The 21844-nt window shown below is 77.0% G+C and overlaps 21 non-coding genes across 21 annotated transcripts; all 21 read right to left on the bottom strand.

Annotated features, from left to right (window-relative positions):
- Positions 1–242: 242 nt before the first annotated feature.
- Positions 243–361, bottom strand: LOC136143720 (5S ribosomal RNA). Its single transcript, XR_010658290.1, has one exon. It is a non-coding gene; the product is annotated as a 5S ribosomal RNA (ribosomal RNA).
- A 924-nt stretch (positions 362–1285) lies between these two features.
- Positions 1286–1404, bottom strand: LOC136143719 (5S ribosomal RNA). Its single transcript, XR_010658289.1, has one exon. It is a non-coding gene; the product is annotated as a 5S ribosomal RNA (ribosomal RNA).
- A 901-nt stretch (positions 1405–2305) lies between these two features.
- On the bottom strand, positions 2306–2424 carry LOC136143717 (5S ribosomal RNA). Its single transcript, XR_010658288.1, has one exon. It is a non-coding gene; the product is annotated as a 5S ribosomal RNA (ribosomal RNA).
- A 901-nt stretch (positions 2425–3325) lies between these two features.
- On the bottom strand, positions 3326–3444 carry LOC136143716 (5S ribosomal RNA). The gene has a single exon (XR_010658287.1). It is a non-coding gene; the product is annotated as a 5S ribosomal RNA (ribosomal RNA).
- Positions 3445–4345: 901 nt separating this feature from the next.
- Positions 4346–4464, bottom strand: LOC136143715 (5S ribosomal RNA). Its single transcript, XR_010658286.1, has one exon. It is a non-coding gene; the product is annotated as a 5S ribosomal RNA (ribosomal RNA).
- Positions 4465–5365: 901 nt separating this feature from the next.
- On the bottom strand, positions 5366–5484 carry LOC136143712 (5S ribosomal RNA). The gene has a single exon (XR_010658284.1). It is a non-coding gene; the product is annotated as a 5S ribosomal RNA (ribosomal RNA).
- A 901-nt stretch (positions 5485–6385) lies between these two features.
- On the bottom strand, positions 6386–6504 carry LOC136143701 (5S ribosomal RNA). Its single transcript, XR_010658273.1, has one exon. It is a non-coding gene; the product is annotated as a 5S ribosomal RNA (ribosomal RNA).
- A 901-nt stretch (positions 6505–7405) lies between these two features.
- Positions 7406–7524, bottom strand: LOC136143688 (5S ribosomal RNA). The gene has a single exon (XR_010658261.1). It is a non-coding gene; the product is annotated as a 5S ribosomal RNA (ribosomal RNA).
- A 924-nt stretch (positions 7525–8448) lies between these two features.
- Positions 8449–8567, bottom strand: LOC136143677 (5S ribosomal RNA). The gene has a single exon (XR_010658250.1). It is a non-coding gene; the product is annotated as a 5S ribosomal RNA (ribosomal RNA).
- Positions 8568–9491: 924 nt separating this feature from the next.
- On the bottom strand, positions 9492–9610 carry LOC136143665 (5S ribosomal RNA). Its single transcript, XR_010658239.1, has one exon. It is a non-coding gene; the product is annotated as a 5S ribosomal RNA (ribosomal RNA).
- A 901-nt stretch (positions 9611–10511) lies between these two features.
- On the bottom strand, positions 10512–10630 carry LOC136143653 (5S ribosomal RNA). The gene has a single exon (XR_010658228.1). It is a non-coding gene; the product is annotated as a 5S ribosomal RNA (ribosomal RNA).
- A 924-nt stretch (positions 10631–11554) lies between these two features.
- On the bottom strand, positions 11555–11673 carry LOC136143642 (5S ribosomal RNA). The gene has a single exon (XR_010658217.1). It is a non-coding gene; the product is annotated as a 5S ribosomal RNA (ribosomal RNA).
- A 901-nt stretch (positions 11674–12574) lies between these two features.
- On the bottom strand, positions 12575–12693 carry LOC136143630 (5S ribosomal RNA). Its single transcript, XR_010658206.1, has one exon. It is a non-coding gene; the product is annotated as a 5S ribosomal RNA (ribosomal RNA).
- A 924-nt stretch (positions 12694–13617) lies between these two features.
- LOC136143618 (5S ribosomal RNA) lies at positions 13618–13736 on the bottom strand. Its single transcript, XR_010658195.1, has one exon. It is a non-coding gene; the product is annotated as a 5S ribosomal RNA (ribosomal RNA).
- Positions 13737–14637: 901 nt separating this feature from the next.
- LOC136143606 (5S ribosomal RNA) lies at positions 14638–14756 on the bottom strand. Its single transcript, XR_010658184.1, has one exon. It is a non-coding gene; the product is annotated as a 5S ribosomal RNA (ribosomal RNA).
- A 901-nt stretch (positions 14757–15657) lies between these two features.
- LOC136143595 (5S ribosomal RNA) lies at positions 15658–15776 on the bottom strand. Its single transcript, XR_010658173.1, has one exon. It is a non-coding gene; the product is annotated as a 5S ribosomal RNA (ribosomal RNA).
- A 901-nt stretch (positions 15777–16677) lies between these two features.
- Positions 16678–16796, bottom strand: LOC136143583 (5S ribosomal RNA). Its single transcript, XR_010658162.1, has one exon. It is a non-coding gene; the product is annotated as a 5S ribosomal RNA (ribosomal RNA).
- A 924-nt stretch (positions 16797–17720) lies between these two features.
- Positions 17721–17839, bottom strand: LOC136143747 (5S ribosomal RNA). The gene has a single exon (XR_010658316.1). It is a non-coding gene; the product is annotated as a 5S ribosomal RNA (ribosomal RNA).
- A 924-nt stretch (positions 17840–18763) lies between these two features.
- LOC136143736 (5S ribosomal RNA) lies at positions 18764–18882 on the bottom strand. Its single transcript, XR_010658305.1, has one exon. It is a non-coding gene; the product is annotated as a 5S ribosomal RNA (ribosomal RNA).
- Positions 18883–19806: 924 nt separating this feature from the next.
- LOC136143724 (5S ribosomal RNA) lies at positions 19807–19925 on the bottom strand. Its single transcript, XR_010658294.1, has one exon. It is a non-coding gene; the product is annotated as a 5S ribosomal RNA (ribosomal RNA).
- Positions 19926–20826: 901 nt separating this feature from the next.
- On the bottom strand, positions 20827–20945 carry LOC136143695 (5S ribosomal RNA). The gene has a single exon (XR_010658267.1). It is a non-coding gene; the product is annotated as a 5S ribosomal RNA (ribosomal RNA).
- Positions 20946–21844: the final 899 nt, after the last annotated feature.

Genomic DNA, 21844 nt, shown 5'->3' with positions numbered 1-21844 from the left:
GGCCCGCGGCGGATTCTGGGTCCGGGCCAGCCACCCCGGGAGCGTCCGGGGTGCGGCTGCCTTCCGGGGCCGCCTTCTGGCCGCCCGGCCGGCCGGGCCGGCGGGGAGCGGCCCCTCCGGCGCACGCGCGCCGTGGTGGGAGGGGCCTGAGGAGGTGGGGCCTGCAGCGGGGCCCGGCGGGGGCGGAGCCGGCGGCCACCGCCCGCGGGCGAGTAAAGGAGAAGGCGGAGCGGGAGGCAAAAAGCCTACAGCACCCGGTATTCCCAGGCGGTCTCCCATCCAAGTACTAACCAGGCCCGACCCTGCTTAGCTTCCGAGATCAGACGAGATCGGGCGCGTTCAGGGTGGTATGGCCGTAGACGGGGGCGGGGACCGCGGGCTGCCTCTTGAGGCCCAGTTGCGCTGGCGCTGGCGCCTTAGGGCCAGCCAGCCCGGCGGTCAGCCCGCCCCGGCAGGACCCCGCCGCCCGCCCAGGCAGGGGGAACGGACGTCTCGGGTATCGGGCGGTGGCGGAGGGTTTGGCCACCACCTCCCAGCCGAGGGCCGGCGTGACCCAGCAAACCCTTCGGCGCTTGGCGCCCCGCCCAAGATCCCGCACGTCGCTCACAGGGACGTGGCCCCGGGGGCTTCGGGGCCCGGGGCCCGCGGTCCCTGGGGCATCGCCCCTGCCCGCCCACGCGGCGCTAGGCGCAGCCCGGCCGCAGCCCGGGCCGGCCCTGCTGCCCGACAGCAGCTGGCCCGAAGCCACTGGGAGCCACCATTGCGTCGCCACGGCCCCTCAGCCCCGGCAAGGCCACCCTTGCCCGCACACCACCCGCCGAGCTCAGGAGCCCGCCCCTGGTGGCCGGCAGGCCCGGGGAAGCGGCCCCGGCCCTCGATCCCGCTCCCGCACCCGGCCGCGGCGACACGGCGGAGGCGGGGCTTCTGCCGGAGGGAGCTGTGGTGGGACACACCGGCGCACAGGTGGCGGCAGCGGGGCTGGGCGCCAGTGGGGGCGGCCAGGTGCAGGTCGAGGGGCTCGCTGGCCGAAAGGACGGCAACCGGGCCCGCGGCGGATTCTGGGTCCGGGCCAGCCACCCCGGGAGCGTCCGGGGTGCGGCTGCCTTCCGGGGCCGCCTTCTGGCCGCCCGGCCGGCCGGGCCGGCGGGGAGCGGCCCCTCCGGCGCACGCGCGCCGTGGTGGGAGGGGCCTGAGGAGGTGGGGCCTGCAGCGGGGCCCGGCGGGGGCGGAGCCGGCGGCCACCGCCCGCGGGCGAGTAAAGGAGAAGGCGGAGCGGGAGGCAAAAAGCCTACAGCACCCGGTATTCCCAGGCGGTCTCCCATCCAAGTACTAACCAGGCCCGACCCTGCTTAGCTTCCGAGATCAGACGAGATCGGGCGCGTTCAGGGTGGTATGGCCGTAGACGGGGGCGGGGACCGCGGGCTGCCTCTTGAGGCCCAGTTGCGCTGGCGCTGGCGCCTTAGGGCCAGCCAGCCCGGCGGTCAGCCCGCCCAGGCAGGGGGAACGGACGTCTCGGGTATCGGGCGGTGGCGGAGGGTTTGGCCACCACCTCCCAGCCGAGGGCCGGCGTGACCCAGCAAACCCTTCGGCGCTTGGCGCCCCGCCCAAGATCCCGCACGTCGCTCACAGGGACGTGGGCCCGGGGGCTTCGGGGCCCGGGGCCCGCGGTCCCTGGGGCATCGCCCCTGCCCGCCCACGCGGCGCTAGGCGCAGCCCGGCCGCAGCCCGGGCCGGCCCTGCTGCCCGACAGCAGCTGGCCCGAAGCCACTGGGAGCCACCATTGCGTCGCCACGGCCCCTCAGCCCCGGCAAGGCCACCCTTGCCCGCACACCACCCGCCGAGCTCAGGAGCCCGCCCCTGGTGGCCGGCAGGCCCGGGGAAGCGGCCCCGGCCCTCGATCCCGCTCCCGCACCCGGCCGCGGCGACACGGCGGAGGCGGGGCTTCTGCCGGAGGGAGCTGTGGCGGGACACACCGGCGCACAGGTGGCGGCAGCGGGGCTGGGCGCCAGTGGGGGCGGCCAGGTGCAGGTCGAGGGGCTCGCTGGCCGAAAGGACGGCAACCGGGCCCGCGGCGGATTCTGGGTCCGGGCCAGCCACCCCGGGAGCGTCCGGGGTGCGGCTGCCTTCCGGGGCCGCCTTCTGGCCGCCCGGCCGGCCGGGCCGGCGGGGAGCGGCCCCTCCGGCGCACGCGCGCCGTGGTGGGAGGGGCCTGAGGAGGTGGGGCCTGCAGCGGGGCCCGGCGGGGGCGGAGCCGGCGGCCACCGCCCGCGGGCGAGTAAAGGAGAAGGCGGAGCGGGAGGCAAAAAGCCTACAGCACCCGGTATTCCCAGGCGGTCTCCCATCCAAGTACTAACCAGGCCCGACCCTGCTTAGCTTCCGAGATCAGACGAGATCGGGCGCGTTCAGGGTGGTATGGCCGTAGACGGGGGCGGGGACCGCGGGCTGCCTCTTGAGGCCCAGTTGCGCTGGCGCTGGCGCCTTAGGGCCAGCCAGCCCGGCGGTCAGCCCGCCCAGGCAGGGGGAACGGACGTCTCGGGTATCGGGCGGTGGCGGAGGGTTTGGCCACCACCTCCCAGCCGAGGGCCGGCGTGACCCAGCAAACCCTTCGGCGCTTGGCGCCCCGCCCAAGATCCCGCACGTCGCTCACAGGGACGTGGCCCCGGGGGCTTCGGGGCCCGGGGCCCGCGGTCCCTGGGGCATCGCCCCTGCCCGCCCACGCGGCGCTAGGCGCAGCCCGGCCGCAGCCCGGGCCGGCCCTGCTGCCCGACAGCAGCTGGCCCGAAGCCACTGGGAGCCACCATTGCGTCGCCACGGCCCCTCAGCCCCGGCAAGGCCACCCTTGCCCGCACACCACCCGCCGAGCTCAGGAGCCCGCCCCTGGTGGCCGGCAGGCCCGGGGAAGCGGCCCCGGCCCTCGATCCCGCTCCCGCACCCGGCCGCGGCGACACGGCGGAGGCGGGGCTTCTGCCGGAGGGAGCTGTGGCGGGACACACCGGCGCACAGGTGGCGGCAGCGGGGCTGGGCGCCAGTGGGGGCGGCCAGGTGCAGGTCGAGGGGCTCGCTGGCCGAAAGGACGGCAACCGGGCCCGCGGCGGATTCTGGGTCCGGGCCAGCCACCCCGGGAGCGTCCGGGGTGCGGCTGCCTTCCGGGGCCGCCTTCTGGCCGCCCGGCCGGCCGGGCCGGCGGGGAGCGGCCCCTCCGGCGCACGCGCGCCGTGGTGGGAGGTGCCTGAGGAGGTGGGGCCTGCAGCGGGGCCCGGCGGGGGCGGAGCCGGCGGCCACCGCCCGCGGGCGAGTAAAGGAGAAGGCGGAGCGGGAGGCAAAAAGCCTACAGCACCCGGTATTCCCAGGCGGTCTCCCATCCAAGTACTAACCAGGCCCGACCCTGCTTAGCTTCCGAGATCAGACGAGATCGGGCGCGTTCAGGGTGGTATGGCCGTAGACGGGGGCGGGGACCGCGGGCTGCCTCTTGAGGCCCAGTTGCGCTGGCGCTGGCGCCTTAGGGCCAGCCAGCCCGGCGGTCAGCCCGCCCAGGCAGGGGGAACGGACGTCTCGGGTATCGGGCGGTGGCGGAGGGTTTGGCCACCACCTCCCAGCCGAGGGCCGGCGTGACCCAGCAAACCCTTCGGCGCTTGGCGCCCCGCCCAAGATCCCGCACGTCGCTCACAGGGACGTGGCCCCGTGGGCTTCGGGGCCCGGGGCCCGCGGTCCCTGGGGCATCGCCCCTGCCCGCCCACGCGGCGCTAGGCGCAGCCCGGCCGCAGCCCGGGCCGGCCCTGCTGCCCGACAGCAGCTGGCCCGAAGCCACTGGGAGCCACCATTGCGTCGCCACGGCCCCTCAGCCCCGGCAAGGCCACCCTTGCCCGCACACCACCCGCCGAGCTCAGGAGCCCGCCCCTGGTGGCCGGCAGGCCCGGGGAAGCGGCCCCGGCCCTCGATCCCGCTCCCGCACCCGGCCGCGGCGACACGGCGGAGGCGGGGCTTCTGCCGGAGGGAGCTGTGGCGGGACACACCGGCGCACAGGTGGCGGCAGCGGGGCTGGGCGCCAGTGGGGGCGGCCAGGTGCAGGTCGAGGGGCTCGCTGGCCGAAAGGACGGCAACCGGGCCCGCGGCGGATTCTGGGTCCGGGCCAGCCACCCCGGGAGCGTCCGGGGTGCGGCTGCCTTCCGGGGCCGCCTTCTGGCCGCCCGGCCGGCCGGGCCGGCGGGGAGCGGCCCCTCCGGCGCACGCGCGCCGTGGTGGGAGGGGCCTGAGGAGGTGGGGCCTGCAGCGGGGCCCGGCGGGGGCGGAGCCGGCGGCCACCGCCCGCGGGCGAGTAAAGGAGAAGGCGGAGCGGGAGGCAAAAAGCCTACAGCACCCGGTATTCCCAGGCGGTCTCCCATCCAAGTACTAACCAGGCCCGACCCTGCTTAGCTTCCGAGATCAGACGAGATCGGGCGCGTTCAGGGTGGTATGGCCGTAGACGGGGACGGGGACCGCGGGCTGCCTCTTGAGGCCCAGTTGCGCTGGCGCTGGCGCCTTAGGGCCAGCCAGCCCGGCGGTCAGCCCGCCCAGGCAGGGGGAACGGACGTCTCGGGTATCGGGCGGTGGCGGAGGGTTTGGCCACCACCTCCCAGCCGAGGGCCGGCGTGACCCAGCAAACCCTTCGGCGCTTGGCGCCCCGCCCAAGATCCCGCACGTCGCTCACAGGGACGTGGCCCCGGGGGCTTCGGGGCCCGGGGCCCGCGGTCCCTGGGGCATCGCCCCTGCCCGCCCACGCGGCGCTAGGCGCAGCCCGGCCGCAGCCCGGGCCGGCCCTGCTGCCCGACAGCAGCTGGCCCGAAGCCACTGGGAGCCACCATTGCGTCGCCACGGCCCCTCAGCCCCGGCAAGGCCACCCTTGCCCGCACACCACCCGCCGAGCTCAGGAGCCCGCCCCTGGTGGCCGGCAGGCCCGGGGAAGCGGCCCCGGCCCTCGATCCCGCTCCCGCACCCGGCCACGGCGACACGGCGGAGGCGGGGCTTCTGCCGGAGGGAGCTGTGGCGGGACACACCGGCGCACAGGTGGCGGCAGCGGGGCTGGGCGCCAGTGGGGGCGGCCAGGTGCAGGTCGAGGGGCTCGCTGGCCGAAAGGACGGCAACCGGGCCCGCGGCGGATTCTGGGTCCGGGCCAGCCACCCCGGGAGCGTCCGGGGTGCGGCTGCCTTCCGGGGCCGCCTTCTGGCCGCCCGGCCGGCCGGGCCGGCGGGGAGCGGCCCCTCCGGCGCACGCGCGCCGTGGTGGGAGGGGCCTGAGGAGGTGGGGCCTGCAGCGGGGCCCGGCGGGGGCGGAGCCGGCGGCCACCGCCCGCGGGCGAGTAAAGGAGAAGGCGGAGCGGGAGGCAAAAAGCCTACAGCACCCGGTATTCCCAGGCGGTCTCCCATCCAAGTACTAACCAGGCCCGACCCTGCTTAGCTTCCGAGATCAGACGAGATCGGGCGCGTTCAGGGTGGTATGGCCGTAGACGGGGGCGGGGACCGCGGGCTGCCTCTTGAGGCCCAGTTGCGCTGGCGCTGGCGCCTTAGGGCCAGCCAGCCCGGCGGTCAGCCCGCCCAGGCAGGGGGAACGGACGTCTCGGGTATCGGGCGGTGGCGGAGGGTTTGGCCACCACCTCCCAGCCGAGGGCCGGCGTGACCCAGCAAACCCTTCGGCGCTTGGCGCCCCGCCCAAGATCCCGCACGTCGCTCACAGGGACGTGGCCCCGGGGGCTTCGGGGCCCGGGGCCCGCGGTCCCTGGGGCATCGCCCCTGCCCGCCCACGCGGCGCTAGGCGCAGCCCGGCCGCAGCCCGGGCCGGCCCTGCTGCCCGACAGCAGCTGGCCCGAAGCCACTGGGAGCCACCATTGCGTCGCCACGGCCCCTCAGCCCCGGCAAGGCCACCCTTGCCCGCACACCACCCGCCGAGCTCAGGAGCCCGCCCCTGGTGGCCGGCAGGCCCGGGGAAGCGGCCCCGGCCCTCGATCCCGCTCCCGCACCCGGCCACGGCGACACGGCGGAGGCGGGGCTTCTGCCGGAGGGAGCTGTGGCGGGACACACCGGCGCACAGGTGGCGGCAGCGGGGCTGGGCGCCAGTGGGGGCGGCCAGGTGCAGGTCGAGGGGCTCGCTGGCCGAAAGGACGGCAACCGGGCCCGCGGCGGATTCTGGGTCCGGGCCAGCCACCCCGGGAGCGTCCGGGGTGCGGCTGCCTTCCGGGGCCGCCTTCTGGCCGCCCGGCCGGCCGGGCCGGCGGGGAGCGGCCCCTCCGGCGCACGCGCGCCGTGGTGGGAGGGGCCTGAGGAGGTGGGGCCTGCAGCGGGGCCCGGCGGGGGCGGAGCCGGCGGCCACCGCCCGCGGGCGAGTAAAGGAGAAGGCGGAGCGGGAGGCAAAAAGCCTACAGCACCCGGTATTCCCAGGCGGTCTCCCATCCAAGTACTAACCAGGCCCGACCCTGCTTAGCTTCCGAGATCAGACGAGATCGGGCGCGTTCAGGGTGGTATGGCCGTAGACGGGGGCGGGGACCGCGGGCTGCCTCTTGAGGCCCAGTTGCGCTGGCGCTGGCGCCTTAGGGCCAGCCAGCCCGGCGGTCAGCCCGCCCAGGCAGGGGGAACGGACGTCTCGGGTATCGGGCGGTGGCGGAGGGTTTGGCCACCACCTCCCAGCCGAGGGCCGGCGTGACCCAGCAAACCCTTCGGCGCTTGGCGCCCCGCCCAAGATCCCGCACGTCGCTCACAGGGACGTGGCCCCGGAGGCGTCGGGGCCCGGGGCCCGCGGTCCCTGGGGCATCGCCCCTGCCCGCCCACGCGGCGCTAGGCGCAGCCCGGCCGCAGCCCGGGCCGGCCCTGCTGCCCGACTGCAGCTGGCCCGAAGCCACTGGGAGCCACCATTGCGTCGCCACGGCCCCTCAGCCCCGGCAAGGCCACCCTTGCCCGCACACCACCCGCCGAGCTCAGGAGCCCGCCCCTGGTGGCCGGCAGGCCCGGGGAAGCGGCCCCGGCCCTCGATCCCGCTCCCGCACCCGGCCGCGGCGACACGGCGGAGGCGGGGCTTCTGCCGGAGGGAGCTGTGGCGGGACACACCGGCGCACAGGTGGCGGCAGCGGGGCTGGGCGCCAGTGGGGGCGGCCAGGTGCAGGTCGAGGGGCTCGCTGGCCGAAAGGACGGCAACCGGGCCCGCGGCGGATTCTGGGTCCGGGCCAGCCACCCCGGGAGCGTCCGGGGTGCGGCTGCCTTCCGGGGCCGCCTTCTGGCCGCCCGGCCGGCCGGGCCGGCGGGGAGCGGCCCCTCCGGCGCACGCGCGCCGTGGTGGGAGGGGCCTGAGGAGGTGGGGCCTGCAGCGGGGCCCGGCGGGGGCGGAGCCGGCGGCCACCGCCCGCGGGCGAGTAAAGGAGAAGGCGGAGCGGGAGGCAAAAAGCCTACAGCACCCGGTATTCCCAGGCGGTCTCCCATCCAAGTACTAACCAGGCCCGACCCTGCTTAGCTTCCGAGATCAGACGAGATCGGGCGCGTTCAGGGTGGTATGGCCGTAGACGGGGGCGGGGACCGCGGGCTGCCTCTTGAGGCCCAGTTGCGCTGGCGCTGGCGCCTTAGGGCCAGCCAGCCCGGCGGTCAGCCCGCCCCGGCGGGACCCCGCCGCCCGCCCAGGCAGGGGGAACGGACGTCTCGGGTATCGGGCGGTGGCGGAGGGTTTGGCCACCACCTCCCAGCCGAGGGCCGGCGTGACCCAGCAAACCCTTCGGCGCTTGGCGCCCCGCCCAAGATCCCGCACGTCGCTCACAGGGACGTGGCCCCGGGGGCTTCGGGGCCCGGGGCCCGCGGTCCCTGGGGCATCGCCCCTGCCCGCCCACGCGGCGCTAGGCGCAGCCCGGCCGCAGCCCGGGCCGGCCCTGCTGCCCGACAGCAGCTGGCCCGAAGCCACTGGGAGCCACCATTGCGTCGCCACGGCCCCTCAGCCCCGGCAAGGCCACCCTTGCCGGCACACCACCCGCCGAGCTCAGGAGCCCGCCCCTGGTGGCCGGCAGGCCCGGGGAAGCGGCCCCGGCCCTCGATCCCGCTCCCGCACCCGGCCGCGGCGACACGGCGGAGGCGGGGCTTCTGCCGGAGGGAGCTGTGGCGGGACACACCGGCGCACAGGTGGCGGCAGCGGGGCTGGGCGCCAGTGGGGGCGGCCAGGTGCAGGTCGAGGGGCTCGCTGGCCGAAAGGACGGCAACCAGGCCCGCGGCGGATTCTGGGTCCGGGCCAGCCACCCCGGGAGCGTCCGGGGTGCGGCTGCCTTCCGGGGCCGCCTTCTGGCCGCCCGGCCGGCCGGGCCGGCGGGGAGCGGCCCCTCCGGCGCACGCGCGCCGTGGTGGGAGGGGCCTGAGGAGGTGGGGCCTGCAGCGGGGCCCGGCGGGGGCGGAGCCGGCGGCCACCGCCCGCGGGCGAGTAAAGGAGAAGGCGGAGCGGGAGGCAAAAAGCCTACAGCACCCGGTATTCCCAGGCGGTCTCCCATCCAAGTACTAACCAGGCCCGACCCTGCTTAGCTTCCGAGATCAGACGAGATCGGGCGCGTTCAGGGTGGTATGGCCGTAGACGGGGGCGGGGACCGCGGGCTGCCTCTTGAGGCCCAGTTGCGCTGGCGCTGGCGCCTTAGGGCCAGCCAGCCCGGCGGTCAGCCCGCCCCGGCGGGACCCCGCCGCCCGCCCAGGCAGGGGGAACGGACGTCTCGGGTATCGGGCGGTGGCGGAGGGTTTGGCCACCACCTCCCAGCCGAGGGCCGGCGTGACCCAGCAAACCCTTCGGCGCTTGGCGCCCCGCCCAAGATCCCGCACGTCGCTCACAGGGACGTGGCCCCGGGGGCTTCGGGGCCCGGGGCCCGCGGTCCCTGGGGCATCGCCCCTGCCCGCCCACGCGGCGCTAGGCGCAGCCCGGCCGCAGCCCGGGCCGGCCCTGCTGCCCGACAGCAGCTGGCCCGAAGCCACTGGGAGCCACCATTGCGTCGCCACGGCCCCTCAGCCCCGGCAAGGCCACCCTTGCCCGCACACCACCCGCCGAGCTCAGGAGCCCGCCCCTGGTGGCCGGCAGGCCCGGGGAAGCGGCCCCGGCCCTCGATCCCGCTCCCGCACCCGGCCGCGGCGACACGGCGGAGGCGGGGCTTCTGCCGGAGGGAGCTGTGGCGGGACACACCGGCGCACAGGTGGCGGCAGCGGGGCTGGGCGCCAGTGGGGGCGGCCAGGTGCAGGTCGAGGGGCTCGCTGGCCGAAAGGACGGCAACCGGGCCCGCGGCGGATTCTGGGTCCGGGCCAGCCACCCCGGGAGCGTCCGGGGTGCGGCTGCCTTCCGGGGCCGCCTTCTGGCCGCCCGGCCGGCCGGGCCGGCGGGGAGCGGCCCCTCCGGCGCACGCGCGCCGTGGTGGGAGGGGCCTGAGGAGGTGGGGCCTGCAGCGGGGCCCGGCGGGGGCGGAGCCGGCGGCCACCGCCCGCGGGCGAGTAAAGGAGAAGGCGGAGCGGGAGGCAAAAAGCCTACAGCACCCGGTATTCCCAGGCGGTCTCCCATCCAAGTACTAACCAGGCCCGACCCTGCTTAGCTTCCGAGATCAGACGAGATCGGGCGCGTTCAGGGTGGTATGGCCGTAGACGGGGGCGGGGACCGCGGGCTGCCTCTTGAGGCCCAGTTGCGCTGGCGCTGGCGCCTTAGGGCCAGCCAGCCCGGCGGTCAGCCCGCCCAGGCAGGGGGAACGGACGTCTCGGGTATCGGGCGGTGGCGGAGGGTTCGGCCACCACCTCCCAGCCGAGGGCCGGCGTGACCCAGCAAACCCTTCGGCGCTTGGCGCCCCGCCCAAGATCCCGCACGTCGCTCACAGGGACGTGGCCCCGGAGGCTTCGGGGCCCGGGGCCCGCGGTCCCTGGGGCATCGCCCCAGCCCGCCCACGCGGCGCTAGGCGCAGCCCGGCCGCAGCCCGGGCCGGCCCTGCTGCCCGACTGCAGCTGGCCCGAAGCCACTGGGAGCCACCATTGCGTCGCCACGGCCCCTCAGCCCCGGCAAGGCCACCCTTGCCCGCACACCACCCGCCGAGCTCAGGAGCCCGCCCCTGGTGGCCGGCAGGCCCGGGGAAGCGGCCCCGGCCCTCGATCCCGCTCCCGCACCCGGCCGCGGCGACACGGCGGAGGCGGGGCTTCTGCCGGAGGGAGCTGTGGCGGGACACACCGGCGCACAGGTGGCGGCAGCGGGGCTGGGCGCCAGTGGGGGCGGCCAGGTGCAGGTCGAGGGGCTCGCTGGCCGAAAGGACGGCAACCGGGCCCGCGGCGGATTCTGGGTCCGGGCCAGCCACCCCGGGAGCGTCCGGGGTGCGGCTGCCTTCCGGGGCCGCCTTCTGGCCGCCCGGCCGGCCGGGCCGGCGGGGAGCGGCCCCTCCGGCGCACGCGCGCCGTGGTGGGAGGGGCCTGAGGAGGTGGGGCCTGCAGCGGGGCCCGGCGGGGGCGGAGCCGGCGGCCACCGCCCGCGGGCGAGTAAAGGAGAAGGCGGAGTGGGAGGCAAAAAGCCTACAGCACCCGGTATTCCCAGGCGGTCTCCCATCCAAGTACTAACCAGGCCCGACCCTGCTTAGCTTCCGAGATCAGACGAGATCGGGCGCGTTCAGGGTGGTATGGCCGTAGACGGGGGCGGGGACCGCGGGCTGCCTCTTGAGGCCCAGTTGCGCTGGCGCTGGCGCCTTAGGGCCAGCCAGCCCGGCGGTCAGCCCGCCCCGGCGGGACCCCGCCGCCCGCCCAGGCAGGGGGAACGGACGTCTCGGGTATCGGGCGGTGGCGGAGGGTTTGGCCACCACCTCCCAGCCGAGGGCCGGCGTGACCCAGCAAACCCTTCGGCGCTTGGCGCCCCGCCCAAGATCCCGCACGTCGCTCACAGGGACGTGGCCCCGGGGGCTTCGGGGCCCGGGGCCCGCGGTCCCTGGGGCATCGCCCCTGCCCGCCCACGCGGCGCTAGGCGCAGCCCGGCCGCAGCCCGGGCCGGCCCTGCTGCCCGACAGCAGCTGGCCCGAAGCCACTGGGAGCCACCATTGCGTCGCCACGGCCCCTCAGCCCCGGCAAGGCCACCCTTGCCCGCACACCACCCGCCGAGCTCAGGAGCCCGCCCCTGGTGGCCGGCAGGCCCGGGGAAGCGGCCCCGGCCCTCGATCCCGCTCCCGCACCCGGCCGCGGCGACACGGCGGAGGCGGGGCTTCTGCCGGAGGGAGCTGTGGCGGGACACACCGGCGCACAGGTGGCGGCAGCGGGGCTGGGCGCCAGTGGGGGTGGCCAGGTGCAGGTCGAGGGGCTCGCTGGCCGAAAGGACGGCAACCGGGCCCGCGGCGGATTCTGGGTCCGGGCCAGCCACCCCGGGAGCGTCCGGGGTGCGGCTGCCTTCCGGGGCCGCCTTCTGGCCGCCCGGCCGGCCGGGCCGGCGGGGAGCGGCCCCTCCGGCGCACGCGCGCCGTGGTGGGAGGGGCCTGAGGAGGTGGGGCCTGCAGCGGGGCCCGGCGGGGGCGGAGCCGGCGGCCACCGCCCGCGGGCGAGTAAAGGAGAAGGCGGAGCGGGAGGCAAAAAGCCTACAGCACCCGGTATTCCCAGGCGGTCTCCCATCCAAGTACTAACCAGGCCCGACCCTGCTTAGCTTCCGAGATCAGACGAGATCGGGCGCGTTCAGGGTGGTATGGCCGTAGACGGGGGCGGGGACCGCGGGCTGCCTCTTGAGGCCCAGTTGCGCTGGCGCTGGCGCCTTAGGGCCAGCCAGCCCGGCGGTCAGCCCGCCCAGGCAGGGGGAACGGACGTCTCGGGTATCGGGCGGTGGCGGAGGGTTTGGCCACCACCTCCCAGCCGAGGGCCGGCGTGACCCAGCAAACCCTTCGGCGCTTGGCGCCCCGCCCAAGATCCCGCACGTCGCTCACAGGGACGTGGCCCCGGGGGCTTCGGGGCCCGGGGCCCGCGGTCCCTGGGGCATCGCCCCTGCCCGCCCACGCGGCGCTAGGCGCAGCCCGGCCGCAGCCCGGGCCGGCCCTGCTGCCCGACAGCAGCTGGCCCGAAGCCACTGGGAGCCACCATTGCGTCGCCACGGCCCCTCAGCCCCGGCAAGGCCACCCTTGCCCGCACACCACCCGCCGAGCTCAGGAGCCCGCCCCTGGTGGCCGGCAGGCCCGGGGAAGCGGCCCCGGCCCTCGATCCCGCTCCCGCACCCGGCCGCGGCGACACGGCGGAGGCGGGGCTTCTGCCGGAGGGAGCTGTGGCGGGACACACCGGCGCACAGGTGGCGGCAGCGGGGCTGGGCGCCAGTGGGGGCGGCCAGGTGCAGGTCGAGGGGCTCGCTGGCCGAAAGGACGGCAACCGGGCCCGCGGCGGATTCTGGGTCCGGGCCAGCCACCCCGGGAGCGTCCGGGGTGCGGCTGCCTTCCGGGGCCGCCTTCTGGCCGCCCGGCCGGCCGGGCCGGCGGGGAGCGGCCCCTCCGGCGCACGCGCGCCGTGGTGGGAGGGGCCTGAGGAGGTGGGGCCTGCAGCGGGGCCCGGCGGGGGCGGAGCCGGCGGCCACCGCCCGCGGGCGAGTAAAGGAGAAGGCGGAGCGGGAGGCAAAAAGCCTACAGCACCCGGTATTCCCAGGCGGTCTCCCATCCAAGTACTAACCAGGCCCGACCCTGCTTAGCTTCCGAGATCAGACGAGATCGGGCGCGTTCAGGGTGGTATGGCCGTAGACGGGGACGGGGACCGCGGGCTGCCTCTTGAGGCCCAGTTGCGCTGGCGCTGGCGCCTTAGGGCCAGCCAGCCCGGCGGTCAGCCCGCCCCGGCGGGACCCCGCCGCCCGCCCAGGCAGGGGAAACGGACGTCTCGGGTATCGGGCGGTGGCGGAGGGTTTGGCCACCACCTCCCAGCCGAGGGCCGGCGTGACCCAGCAAACCCTTCGGCGCTTGGCGCCCCGCCCAAGATCCCGCACGTCGCTCACAGGGACGTGGGCCCGCGGGCTTCGGGGCCCGGGGCCCGCGGTCCCTGGGGCATCGCCCCTGCCCGCCCACGCGGCGCTAGGCGCAGCCCGGCCGCAGCCCGGGCCGGCCCTGCTGCCTGACAGCAGCTGGCCCGAAGCCACTGGGAGCCACCATTGCGTCGCCACGGCCCCTCAGCCCCGGCAAGGCCACCCTTGCCCGCACACCACCCGCCGAGCTCAGGAGCCCGCCCCTGGTGGCCGGCAGGCCCGGGGAAGCGGCCCCGGCCCTCGATCCCGCTCCCGCACCCGGCCGCGGCGACACGGCGGAGGCGGGGCTTCTGCCGGAGGGAGCTGTGGCGGGACACACCGGCGCACAGGTGGCGGCAGCGGGGCTGGGCGCCAGTGGGGGCGGCCAGGTGCAGGTCGAGGGGCTCGCTGGCCGAAAGGACGGCAACCGGGCCCGCGGCGGATTCTGGGTCCGGGCCAGCCACCCCGGGAGCGTCCGGGGTGCGGCTGCCTTCCGGGGCCGCCTTCTGGCCGCCCGGCCGGCCGGGCCGGCGGGGAGCGGCCCCTCCGGCGCACGCGCGCCGTGGTGGGAGGGGCCTGAGGAGGTGGGGCCTGCAGCGGGGCCCGGCGGGGGCGGAGCCGGCGGCCACCGCCCGCGGGCGAGTAAAGGAGAAGGCGGAGCGGGAGGCAAAAAGCCTACAGCACCCGGTATTCCCAGGCGGTCTCCCATCCAAGTACTAACCAGGCCCGACCCTGCTTAGCTTCCGAGATCAGACGAGATCGGGCGCGTTCAGGGTGGTATGGCCGTAGACGGGGGCGGGGACCGCGGGCTGCCTCTTGAGGCCCAGTTGCGCTGGCGCTGGCGCCTTAGGGCCAGCCAGCCCGGCGGTCAGCCCGCCCAGGCAGGGGGAACGGACGTCTCGGGTATCGGGCGGTGGCGGAGGGTTTGGCCACCACCTCCCAGCCGAGGGCCGGCGTGACCCAGCAAACCCTTCGGCGCTTGGCGCCCCGCCCAAGATCCCGCACGTCGCTCACAGGGACGTGGCCCCGGGGGCTTCGGGGCCCGGGGCCCGCGGTCCCTGGGGCATCGCCCCTGCCCGCCCACGCGGCGCTAGGCGCAGCCCGGCCGCAGCCCGGGCCGGCCCTGCTGCCCGACAGCAGCTGGCCCGAAGCCACTGGGAGCCACCATTGCGTCGCCACGGCCCCTCAGCCCCGGCAAGGCCACCCTTGCCCGCACACCACCCGCCGAGCTCAGGAGCCCGCCCCTGGTGGCCGGCAGGCCCGGGGAAGCGGCCCCGGCCCTCGATCCCGCTCCCGCACCCGGCCGCGGCGACACGGCGGAGGCGGGGCTTCTGCCGGAGGGAGCTGTGGCGGGACACACCGGCGCACAGGTGGCGGCAGCGGGGCTGGGCGCCAGTGGGGGCGGCCAGGTGCAGGTCGAGGGGCTCGCTGGCCGAAAGGACGGCAACCGGGCCCGCGGCGGATTCTGGGTCCGGGCCAGCCACCCCGGGAGCGTCCGGGGTGCGGCTGCCTTCCGGGGCCGCCTTCTGGCCGCCCGGCCGGCCGGGCCGGCGGGGAGCGGCCCCTCCGGCGCACGCGCGCCGTGGTGGGAGGGGCCTGAGGAGGTGGGGCCTGCAGCGGGGCCCGGCGGGGGCGGAGCCGGCGGCCACCGCCCGCGGGCGAGTAAAGGAGAAGGCGGAGCGGGAGGCAAAAAGCCTACAGCACCCGGTATTCCCAGGCGGTCTCCCATCCAAGTACTAACCAGGCCCGACCCTGCTTAGCTTCCGAGATCAGACGAGATCGGGCGCGTTCAGGGTGGTATGGCCGTAGACGGGGGCGGGGACCGCGGGCTGCCTCTTGAGGCCCAGTTGCGCTGGCGCTGGCGCCTTAGGGCCAGCCAGCCCGGCGGTCAGCCCGCCCAGGCAGGGGGAACGGACGTCTCGGGTATCGGGCGGTGGCGGAGGGTTTGGCCACCACCTCCCAGCCGAGGGCCGGCGTGACCCAGCAAACCCTTCGGCGCTTGGCGCCCCGCCCAAGATCCCGCACGTCGCTCACAGGGACGTGGCCCCGGGGGCTTCGGGGCCCGGGGCCCGCGGTCCCTGGGGCATCGCCCCTGCCCGCCCACGCGGCGCTAGGCGCAGCCCGGCCGCAGCCCGGGCCGGCCCTGCTGCCCGACAGCAGCTGGCCCGAAGCCACTGGGAGCCACCATTGCGTCGCCACGGCCCCTCAGCCCCGGCAAGGCCACCCTTGCCCGCACACCACCCGCCGAGCTCAGGAGCCCGCCCCTGGTGGCCGGCAGGCCCGGGGAAGCGGCCCCGGCCCTCGATCCCGCTCCCGCACCCGGCCGCGGCGACACGGCGGAGGCGGGGCTTCTGCCGGAGGGAGCTGTGGCGGGACACACCGGCGCACAGGTGGCGGCAGCGGGGCTGGGCGCCAGTGGGGGCGGCCAGGTGCAGGTCGAGGGGCTCGCTGGCCGAAAGGACGGCAACCGGGCCCGCGGCGGATTCTGGGTCCGGGCCAGCCACCCCGGGAGCGTCCGGGGTGCGGCTGCCTTCCGGGGCCGCCTTCTGGCCGCCCGGCCGGCCGGGCCGGCGGGGAGCGGCCCCTCCGGCGCACGCGCGCCGTGGTGGGAGGGGCCTGAGGAGGTGGGGCCTGCAGCGGGGCCCGGCGGGGGCGGAGCCGGCGGCCACCGCCCGCGGGCGAGTAAAGGAGAAGGCGGAGCGGGAGGCAAAAAGCCTACAGCACCCGGTATTCCCAGGCGGTCTCCCATCCAAGTACTAACCAGGCCCGACCCTGCTTAGCTTCCGAGATCAGACGAGATCGGGCGCGTTCAGGGTGGTATGGCCGTAGACGGGGGCGGGGACCGCGGGCTGCCTCTTGAGGCCCAGTTGCGCTGGCGCTGGCGCCTTAGGGCCAGCCAGCCCGGCGGTCAGCCCGCCCAGGCAGGGGGAACGGACGTCTCGGGTATCGGGCGGTGGCGGAGGGTTTGGCCACCACCTCCCAGCCGAGGGCCGGCGTGACCCAGCAAACCCTTCGGCGCTTGGCGCCCCGCCCAAGATCCCGCACGTCGCTCACAGGGACGTGGCCCCGGAGGCTTCGGGGCCCGGGGCCCGCGGTCCCTGGGGCATCGCCCCTGCCCGCCCACGCGGCGCTAGGCGCAGCCCGGCCGCAGCCCGGGCCGGCCCTGCTGCCCGACAGCAGCTGGCCCGAAGCCACTGGGAGCCACCATTGCGTCGCCACGGCCCCTCAGCCCCGGCAAGGCCACCCTTGCCCGCACACCACCCGCCGAGCTCAGGAGCCCGCCCCTGGTGGCCGGCAGGCCCGGGGAAGCGGCCCCGGCCCTCGATCCCGCTCCCGCACCCGGCCGCGGCGACACGGCGGAGGCGGGGCTTCTGCCGGAGGGAGCTGTGGCGGGACACACCGGCGCACAGGTGGCGGCAGCGGGGCTGGGCGCCAGTGGGGGCGGCCAGGTGCAGGTCGAGGGGCTCGCTGGCCGAAAGGACAGCAACCGGGCCCGCGGCGGATTCTGGGTCCGGGCCAGCCACCCCGGGAGCGTCCGGGGTGCGGCTGCCTTCCGGGGCCGCCTTCTGGCCGCCCGGCCGGCCGGGCCGGCGGGGAGCGGCCCCTCCGGCGCACGCGCGCCGTGGTGGGAGGGGCCTGAGGAGGTGGGGCCTGCAGCGGGGCCCGGCGGGGGCGGAGCCGGCGGCCACCGCCCGCGGGCGAGTAAAGGAGAAGGCGGAGCGGGAGGCAAAAAGCCTACAGCACCCGGTATTCCCAGGCGGTCTCCCATCCAAGTACTAACCAGGCCCGACCCTGCTTAGCTTCCGAGATCAGACGAGATCGGGCGCGTTCAGGGTGGTATGGCCGTAGACGGGGGCGGGGACCGCGGGCTGCCTCTTGAGGCCCAGTTGCGCTGGCGCTGGCGCCTTAGGGCCAGCCAGCCCGGCGGTCAGCCCGCCCCGGCGGGACCCCGCCGCCCGCCCAGGCAGGGGGAACGGACGTCTCGGGTATCGGGCGGTGGCGGAGGGTTTGGCCACCACCTCCCAGCCGAGGGCCGGCGTGACCCAGCAAACCCTACGGCGCTTGGCGCCCCGCCCAAGATCCCGCACGTCGCTCACAGGGACGTGGCCCCGTGGGCTTCGGGGCCCGGGGCCCGCGGTCCCTGGGGCATCGCCCCTGCCCGCCCACGCAGCGCTAGGCGCAGCCCGGCCGCAGCCCGGGCCGGCCGTGCTGCCCGACAGCAGCTGGCCCGAAGCCACTGGGAGCCACCATTGCGTCGCCACGGCCCCTCAGCCCCGGCAAGGCCACCCTTGCCCGCACACCACCCGCCGAGCTCAGGAGCCCGCCCCTGGTGGCCGGCAGGCCCGGGGAAGCGGCCCCGGCCCTCGATCCCGCTCCCGCACCCGGCCGCGGCGACACGGCGGAGGCGGGGCTTCTGCCGGAGGGAGCTGTGGCGGGACACACCGGCGCACAGGTGGCGGCAGCGGGGCTGGGCGCCAGTGGGGGCGGCCAGGTGCAGGTCGAGGGGCTCGCTGGCCGAAAGGACGGCAACCGGGCCCGCGGCGGATTCTGGGTCCGGGCCAGCCACCCCGGGAGCGTCCGGGGTGCGGCTGCCTTCCGGGGCCGCCTTCTGGCCGCCCGGCCGGCCGGGCCGGCGGGGAGCGGCCCCTCCGGCGCACGCGCGCCGTGGTGGGAGGGGCCTGAGGAGGTGGGGCCTGCAGCGGGGCCCGGCGGGGGCGGAGCCGGCGGCCACCGCCCGCGGGCGAGTAAAGGAGAAGGCGGAGCGGGAGGCAAAAAGCCTACAGCACCCGGTATTCCCAGGCGGTCTCCCATCCAAGTACTAACCAGGCCCGACCCTGCTTAGCTTCCGAGATCAGACGAGATCGGGCGCGTTCAGGGTGGTATGGCCGTAGACGGGGGCGGGGACCGCGGGCTGCCTCTTGAGGCCCAGTTGCGCTGGCGCTGGCGCCTTAGGGCCAGCCAGCCCGGCGGTCAGCCCGCCCCGGCGGGACCCCGCCGCCCGCCCAGGCAGGGGGAACGGACGTCTCGGGTATCGGGCGGTGGCGGAGGGTTTGGCCACCACCTCCCAGCCGAGGGCCGGCGTGACCCAGCAAACCCTTCGGCGCTTGGCGCCCCGCCCAAGATCCCGCACGTCGCTCACAGGGACGTGGCCCCGGGGGCTTCGGGGCCCGGGGCCCGCGGTCCCTGGGGCATCGCCCCTGCCCGCCCACGCGGCGCTAGGCGCAGCCCGGCCGCAGCCCGGGCCGGCCCTGCTGCCCGACAGCAGCTGGCCCGAAGCCACTGGGAGCCACCATTGCGTCGCCACGGCCCCTCAGCCCCGGCAAGGCCACCCTTGCCCGCACACCACCCGCCGAGCTCAGGAGCCCGCCCCTGGTGGCCGGCAGGCCCGGGGAAGCGGCCCCGGCCCTCGATCCCGCTCCCGCACCCGGCCGCGGCGACACGGCGGAGGCGGGGCTTCTGCCGGAGGGAGCTGTGGCGGGACACACCGGCGCACAGGTGGCGGCAGCGGGGCTGGGCGCCAGTGGGGGCGGCCAGGTGCAGGTCGAGGGGCTCGCTGGCCGAAAGGACGGCAACCGGGCCCGCGGCGGATTCTGGGTCCGGGCCAGCCACCCCGGGAGCGTCCGGGGTGCGGCTGCCTTCCGGGGCCGCCTTCTGGCCGCCCGGCCGGCCGGGCCGGCGGGGAGCGGCCCCTCCGGCGCACGCGCGCCGTGGTGGGAGGGGCCTGAGGAGGTGGGGCCTGCAGCGGGGCCCGGCGGGGGCGGAGCCGGCGGCCACCGCCCGCGGGCGAGTAAAGGAGAAGGCGGAGCGGGAGGCAAAAAGCCTACAGCACCCGGTATTCCCAGGCGGTCTCCCATCCAAGTACTAACCAGGCCCGACCCTGCTTAGCTTCCGAGATCAGACGAGATCGGGCGCGTTCAGGGTGGTATGGCCGTAGACGGGGGCGGGGACCGCGGGCTGCCTCTTGAGGCCCAGTTGCGCTGGCGCTGGCGCCTTAGGGCCAGCCAGCCCGGCGGTCAGCCCGCCCCGGCGGGACCACGCCGCCCGCCCAGGCAGGGGGAACGGACGTCTCGGGTATCGGGCGGTGGCGGAGGGTTTGGCCACCACCTCCCAGCCGAGGGCCGGCGTGACCCAGCAAACCCTTCGGCGCTTGGCGCCCCGCCCAAGATCCCGCACGTCGCTCACAGGGACGTGGCCCCGGGGGCTTCGGGGCCCGGGGCCCGCGGTCCCTGGGGCATCGCCCCTGCCCGCCCACGCGGCGCTAGGCGCAGCCCGGCCGCAGCCCGGGCCGGCCCTGCTGCCCGACAGCAGCTGGCCCGAAGCCACTGGGAGCCACCATTGCGTCGCCACGGCCCCTCAGCCCCGGCAAGGCCACCCTTGCCCGCACACCACCCGCCGAGCTCAGGAGCCCGCCCCTGGTGGCCGGCAGGCCCGGGGAAGCGGCCCCGGCCCTCGATCCCGCTCCCGCACCCGGCCGCGGCGACACGGCGGAGGCGGGGCTTCTGCCGGAGGGAGCTGTGGCGGGACACACCGGCGCACAGGTGGCGGCAGCGGGGCTGGGCGCCAGTGGGGGCGGCCAGGTGCAGGTCGAGGGGCTCGCTGGCCGAAAGGACGGCAACCGGGCCCGCGGCGGATTCTGGGTCCGGGCCAGCCACCCCGGGAGCGTCCGGGGTGCGGCTGCCTTCCGGGGCCGCCTTCTGGCCGCCCGGCCGGCCGGGCCGGCGGGGAGCGGCCCCTCCGGCGCACGCGCGCCGTGGTGGGAGGGGCCTGAGGAGGTGGGGCCTGCAGCGGGGCCCGGCGGGGGCGGAGCCGGCGGCCACCGCCCGCGGGCGAGTAAAGGAGAAGGCGGAGCGGGAGGCAAAAAGCCTACAGCACCCGGTATTCCCAGGCGGTCTCCCATCCAAGTACTAACCAGGCCCGACCCTGCTTAGCTTCCGAGATCAGACGAGATCGGGCGCGTTCAGGGTGGTATGGCCGTAGACGGGGGCTGGGACCGCGGGCTGCCTCTTGAGGCCCAGTTGCGCTGGCGCTGGCGCCTTAGGGCCAGCCAGCCCGGCGGTCAGCCCGCCCAGGCAGGGGGAACGGACGTCTCGGGTATCGGGCGGTGGCGGAGGGTTCGGCCACCACCTCCCAGCCGAGGGCCGGCGTGACCCAGCAAACCCTTCGGCGCTTGGCGCCCCGCCCAAGATCCCGCACGTCGCTCACAGGGACGTGGCCCCGGAGGCTTCGGGGCCCGGGGCCCGCGGTCCCTGGGGCATCGCCCCTGCCCGCCCACGCGGCGCTAGGCGCAGCCCGGCCGCAGCCCGGGCCGGCCCTGCTGCCCGACTGCAGCTGGCCCGAAGCCACTGGGAGCCACCATTGCGTCGCCACGGCCCCTCAGCCCCGGCAAGGCCACCCTTGCCCGCACACCACCCGCCGAGCTCAGGAGCCCGCCCCTGGTGGCCGGCAGGCCCGGGGAAGCGGCCCCGGCCCTCGATCCCGCTCCCGCACCCGGCCGCGGCGACACGGCGGAGGCGGGGCTTCTGCCGGAGGGAGCTGTGGCGGGACACACCGGCGCACAGGTGGCGGCAGCGGGGCTGGGCGCCAGTGGGGGCGGCCAGGTGCAGGTCGAGGGGCTCGCTGGCCGAAAGGACGGCAACCGGGCCCGCGGCGGATTCTGGGTCCGGGCCAGCCACCCCGGGAGCGTCCGGGGTGCGGCTGCCTTCCGGGGCCGCCTTCTGGCCGCCCGGCCGGCCGGGCCGGCGGGGAGCGGCCCCTCCGGCGCACGCGCGCCGTGGTGGGAGGGGCCTGAGGAGGTGGGGCCTGCAGCGGGGCCCGGCGGGGGCGGAGCCGGCGGCCACCGCCCGCGGGCGAGTAAAGGAGAAGGCGGAGCGGGAGGCAAAAAGCCTACAGCACCCGGTATTCCCAGGCGGTCTCCCATCCAAGTACTAACCAGGCCCGACCCTGCTTAGCTTCCGAGATCAGACGAGATCGGGCGCGTTCAGGGTGGTATGGCCGTAGACGGGGGCGGGGACCGCGGGCTGCCTCTTGAGGCCCAGTTGCGCTGGCGCTGGCGCCTTAGGGCCAGCCAGCCCGGCGGTCAGCCCGCCCCGGCGGGACCCCGCCGCCCGCCCAGGCAGGGGGAACGGACGTCTCGGGTATCGGGCGGTGGCGGAGGGTTTGGCCACCACCTCCCAGCCGAGGGCCGGCGTGACACAGCAAACCCTTCGGCGCTTGGCGCCCCGCCCAAGATCCCGCACGTCGCTCACAGGGACGTGGCCCCGGGGGCTTCGGGGCCCGGGGCCCGCGGTCCCTGGGGCATCGCCCCTGCCCGCCCACGCGGCGCTAGGCGCAGCCCGGCCGCAGCCCGGGCCGGCCCTGCTGCCCGACAGCAGCTGGCCCGAAGCCACTGGGAGCCACCATTGCGTCGCCACGGCCCCTCAGCCCCGGCAAGGCCACCCTTGCCCGCACACCACCCGCCGAGCTCAGGAGCCCGCCCCTGGTGGCCGGCAGGCCCGGGGAAGCGGCCCCGGCCCTCGATCCCGCTCCCGCACCCGGCCGCGGCGACACGGCGGAGGCGGGGCTTCTGCCGGAGGGAGCTGTGGCGGGACACACCGGCGCACAGGTGGCGGCAGCGGGGCTGGGCGCCAGTGGGGGTGGCCAGGTGCAGGTCGAGGGGCTCGCTGGCCGAAAGGACGGCAACCGGGCCCGCGGCGGATTCTGGGTCCGGGCCAGCCACCCCGGGAGCGTCCGGGGTGCGGCTGCCTTCCGGGGCCGCCTTCTGGCCGCCCGGCCGGCCGGGCCGGCGGGGAGCGGCCCCTCCGGCGCACGCGCGCCGTGGTGGGAGGGGCCTGAGGAGGTGGGGCCTGCAGCGGGGCCCGGCGGGGGCGGAGCCGGCGGCCACCGCCCGCGGGCGAGTAAA

Source organism: Phocoena phocoena, unplaced genomic scaffold (assembly GCF_963924675.1).
Source record: "Phocoena phocoena unplaced genomic scaffold, mPhoPho1.1 SCAFFOLD_226, whole genome shotgun sequence".
In the NCBI taxonomy this organism is placed as follows: domain Eukaryota; kingdom Metazoa; phylum Chordata; class Mammalia; order Artiodactyla; family Phocoenidae; genus Phocoena; species Phocoena phocoena.
Note: the sequence above shows the minus strand (reverse complement) of the source record. Positions and strands in the feature narration are given on the sequence as shown.